Here is a 4,870-nt window from a genome sequence, read left to right as displayed (position 1 = left end):
ACAGTCAGGATGAGGGATGTGGTGAGGAGCACTGTGTTGGAGATGAGGACCAGAGGCAGATGGAGGACAGAAACGCAGGGGCAAAAATGTGCCAAAAGCCTGCATTCAGTGCCGTTGAGTGAACAGAGGATGGAGCCAGGAAGCAAGCGTACCTCACTTCTTCCCCAAATGCCCAGGTCCAGAGGACTGTTGAATCTCAAGTACCCTTTCCCTCCTTGATGGCAACCTTGCCTTCCTCCGCCTCCCCCTCATCCTGGTCCCTGCTGTCCCTCCCTGACAACCTAGGGCTACCACATGTCACATGCCTCGTGAAGGCCTGTGGATCTGAAAGGAGGAGGAAACCATCACTCATGGGGTCTGTGGTCCAGGCAGGACCAGAAGGATGCGCAGCGGGTACTGTCAGGGGTGTTTTCAAGGGAGGAGACTGATGGTGGTGCCTGGGGGTTACCTGCCACCTGCCTGGAGGTGAGCCTTGAGCAAGGCCAGGGGGCAGCAGGAGGAGGGAGAGGGGCACTCCAGAAACACGGAACAGCAGGGGCTGCCCAGAGCGTGATTCCCTGCGGCCACAGTGCGTGTGGCCGGGCAGATGGGGAGCAGGAAGGAGCAGGGAGCTGCGAAACGGAATCTGCAGAGCAAACAGCACTAGGGGGCTTCAGTTCACAGTGAGGGGCCTGAACTGTGAATCCCTCCTCTGGGCTTCGAGCAAACACTGATGGGGCTGCCCTTCAAATACCTCCAAGGTCACCCAGATGCCACTGAGTCCCTCAGCCTCCAAACCCAGGGAAATTGACCCTTCTTCCCAGAACTCCCTACTCGACCACGGAGCCAAAGCCAGAGGCTGTTAATTTCAACTCCCATTAAGCTCTGCTGCAGGGCCCCGGAGCCACTTAATGAATAGAGGCGTGAGAACCCGTCCTGCACAAAAGGAGGAATTAGGAACTCATTTATACCGAAAACAGGACAGAACCAGAACAGCGGTCTGACTCCAGCCAGATCACAGAGATACCAGGCTCGGCTTTATGGAGTCTTAATTAGATCTCCTCGGGCCTCTTGTTTTTATTTCGTGTAGGCCTTTTTAAAAATAAAGGAAGAATAACCCATCGTCTGGCGCCACCGGAGTGCATATTTTATGGGAAGAGTACAGAAGACGAAGATCTGCTTCCTAACGATGCACAGGGGGTGGAGGAGTGATGGGGGGGTAGTTTGTTACGCCTGCGGCAGGTGAATAATTACTTTTCCTAATGAACTCTCACTCCAGAAGCACCACGAGCTACCTGCGGAGGATGCTTTAACTGCGGCACGAATCTGAACCAAGGCGGCTTCCTGGGTGGGGCGGGGGACGGGTTAGAACGGGAGGAGGTGGGACCCACGGTCAGCTGTCGCGGTAAGAGCTTTCCTGGGTGTCTTTTTCTCGTGCCTTGGCTTTTTCGTCTCGGTGTGAAAATGTGCGCGACTCAGGAAATCCAGAAGGGAGGTGCCAAGGAGAAGGCATCACCGGAGTGGTAGGTGAGATGCTGAGGACAAATGCCAAAGTGGGAGACGGGGCTTAACAACTGTGTGATGCTGGGCGAGTTCGTTTCTCTCTCTGAGTTTTCCTTCACTATCAGTACAATTAGATCCAGCGATCTCCGGGGCCCCATCCAATTCCAATAGGCTTTAAGCCCGTGAAGAAAGGGTGACACCGGGAAGGTGCAGCTACAGGCAGGGAGAGAGCCCGGATCCAGGGAGGACAGAAGGACACACCTTCCCTCTGGGGGTCTCCACGGGCTTCAGGTGACATCCTGAAAAGAAAAGAAAAAGAAAAAAAAAGGATGTCACCTGGGGGAAAAAAAAAAAGCCAAGACATTTCACCCTAGACTCTCGAAGACATATAAGCCAGCCTGGACCAGAGTTCTCAAACATCTCCCACAAGCACCTCCCCCCCACCCCCCAACACTCTGAGGTAGGTTTTGTGTCAGAGAGACTGAATTGCAGTCTCAGCTGCGCTTGGAAAACCAGCTCGGCTGAGTCCTCTGCCTCATCATCCGCCCCGGAGAGGGCCACTCGAATTTCTCCTGTTGAGCAATTCCGCCCGGTGCTCTCAGTCGCCCCCTCATCCCGCCTCGGTGTCTCTGTGTGGGTCCTTCCGGCAGGTCAGTCAGGGTGGGTGACACGGCCGGCAGGGGGCGCTGGTGACCAGCCTTGGGTCAGAAATACAGCCGTCAGGACCCGCAGAGACTCGGCACACAGGAAAGGCCAGAATCGGGCTTTTGAGCACAAGCAAGAACCCTGTGACAGCCTCCTTCCTCCTCACGATGCTTCCCGGGAAAGGGCGAGGCGAGAGCATCACTGTTTCTGCAGATTCTCACAGGGACACGCGACGTGAAGGTCCTCTCTCCTAGGGAGCTCACCCCTCAAACCAGCCTCTGACCCACTCTTCTGGAATTTGTTTCTGATCAAAAGAGGGAAGTTACTGCACTATAGTCGGTGCTGCTGCCCTCAAATCTCGGTGAGAATCTCCCATGGCCCCGCGTTCCCTTCCTTTGCCCCCACGGGGCCGGGGCCGTGCACCAGACGAATCTCTGAGAAGCTCCCCTTGGATGAGAAGTCACCCAGTGCGCCAGCGGAAACAGCATACAACTCCAAAATCGGGTTGGGTCTCATGTGGCTGTTTATTCCAGGAGCAGGTCATTGTGGGAGATTCTCGTCATAATGATGGATTGACGTCACTGCCCACGAGGCGGAGGTTATCCACGTTCACCACAGTCACATCTGTCGGAGACGCATCCACAGCGACCTTTCCTCCTGCAGGGTGGGCTCCACAGGAGGGATATATGAGCCCGGTTATCAAGCACGAGCTTCTGTGTACACAGACTGGGTCCCAGAGCCGCGTGATGCCCCGCACCCCCGGGCCTCCGCACACCGTGGTCCTTCGGCCGACGGATCCTCCCCGCCCCCGGCCCCCCTCTCCTTGCCCAGCACATCAGCGCTCACTGAGCCTTCATCCCCAGCCCAGATGGTGTCTTCCTGCCTCCCCCAGACGGGGACAGTGGCGCCTCCCTCTGGGCTGGAGTTGCCTCTGCCCGGATCTCCACCAGACACCCTCCCACCAGCTCTTGAGCGCCTCGAGGAACGGCTGTGTCCTGTGCATCTTCACGTTTCCAACTGGGATAGGAAATCAAAGATTCAGAAACCAGCTGGCAAACTGGTGTCAGATGTTAGTGCATCTTCAGTAACAGGGCGGGGGGGGGGGGTCCTGACAGGGGAGCCTCCCCCCACCACAAAGAGCAGGAAGACGGCAAGATTCCCCGGAGGTGGAAGTCCCAGGCGAATGCTTGGTCCAAAACCAGAAGGCGGCTGTCCCGGGAATTACTTTTCTCTGGGAATCCGTGGTCCCCCTGCCCTCTCGTCCTCTCCCGCTGCTTCAGACCACGGCTCCCTTAGGCTTCTCCGACACATTGCCAGCTCACGCATCCCCAGCTACCACGCCAGGGATCCCAACAGCAGGTCTGATCACAAAACCACCACCTGTCAGAGCTGGAGGGCCTTAGGGTCCGGGTTGCATTCCGCAGAGCCCCAGGGGTGTGGCGGAGAAGCCCCGAGAGCCCCTGCATGCACAGTCTGGGGGAGGCGTTCTGCTTGGCAGGGCTCTGGACCACCCCAATCCTCCCCTTCTCAATCACAGCAGACTTCCTTGTTTGTTTGTTTTTTTCCATTGAACTATAGTTGGTTTACAACGTTGTGTTAATTTCTGGTGTACAGCATAGTGATTCAGTTATATACATATATATTCTTTTTCATATTCTTTTCATTATAGGCTATGATAAAATCTTGAATATAGTTCCCTGTACTATACAGTAGGACCTATTTTATATACAGTAGTTAGCATGTGCAAATCCCCAGCTCCTCATTCATCCCTCCCCACCCCTTTTCCTCCCGGGATCCATAAATTTGTTTTCTGTGTCTGTGAGTCTGTTTTGTAAATAAGTTCATCTGTGTCATTTTTTAAGATTCCACATATAAGTGATATTATATGGTATTTTTCTTTCTCTGTCTGGCTTACTTCGCTTAGTATGATAACCTCCAGGTCCATCCATGTTGCTGCAAATGGCATTATTTCATCCTTTTTTATGGCTGAGTAACATTCCACTGTATGTATACACTGCATCTTTTTAATCTGGTTATCTGGATTTAGGTTGCTTCCATGTCTTGACTATTGTAATCAGTGAGAGCAGACTTACTATTGATTTGATCTGTAATAATTATAAATTTGGCTTCCATAAGAAATACATTTTAAAATTAATGACTCTGCTGGTAAAACAAGATAGAAAACCTTGAAGACTGGAAATGAAAAGGATGGTCACTTGTCCAAGGTGACAAGATTAGAAAATGACAGATCATGGGCCAAAACGGGCTTTTCCACTTCTCACCCCTCCCCCTCCCCCATCACCAGTGTCTGGTGGCAGCAATAAGCTATTTCCAAACCCACTTGCCCCTCACGGCTCTGGTCTGAGCTCATCCTTTTGAAGCTACTAAGCAAATACCCAGAGGCTTCAGCAGATGGTGACAGATACTGTTTACCGTGTTGAAGTGGAACTGACTGTCCACATGGCCCCGCCCACTCTGCCACGGGTCATTTAACCACTTGACCACTCTCCTGTTCAAGTGCCCCCAGAAGCTCTCAGGGTGCAGTCCACCCCGAGTCTAAGGTGGGGATGAGCCCATGATGGGCAGGGCCATGGAATGGAGGGCCGTGTAAGTTGGGCCTGAAGGTCCCCATCTCCAACAATACTGGCTCCCACCGACCCCTCCCCATCACCTTCTAATATGACACAGACCCTGACACCAGGGTCCACCAGGGAGCCCATCAGAACCGTTCAGGCTGCTCACT

The 4,870-nt window shown here is 53.7% G+C and overlaps 1 long non-coding RNA gene across 2 annotated transcripts; it reads right to left on the bottom strand.

Annotated features, from left to right (window-relative positions):
- Positions 1-994: 994 nt before the first annotated feature.
- LOC140689580 (uncharacterized) lies at positions 995-2,637 on the bottom strand. 2 transcript variants are annotated; one of them, XR_012064616.1, is made up of 2 exons: positions 2,551-2,637; positions 995-1,781 (listed from the first exon to the last, which is right to left on the bottom strand). It is a non-coding gene; the product is annotated as an uncharacterized lncRNA (long non-coding RNA). The 2 variants fall into 2 exon arrangements; XR_012064615.1 differs by having other exon boundaries at positions 2,391-2,624.
- Between the last annotated feature and the right edge of the window lie 2,233 nt (positions 2,638-4,870).

The sequence above is a fragment of the Vicugna pacos genome, chromosome 26 (genome assembly GCF_048564905.1).
Source record: "Vicugna pacos chromosome 26, VicPac4, whole genome shotgun sequence".
Taxonomy (NCBI): domain Eukaryota; kingdom Metazoa; phylum Chordata; class Mammalia; order Artiodactyla; family Camelidae; genus Vicugna; species Vicugna pacos.
The sequence above is the reverse complement of the archived record's forward strand: the minus strand, read 5'-3'. Positions and strand labels throughout refer to the sequence as shown.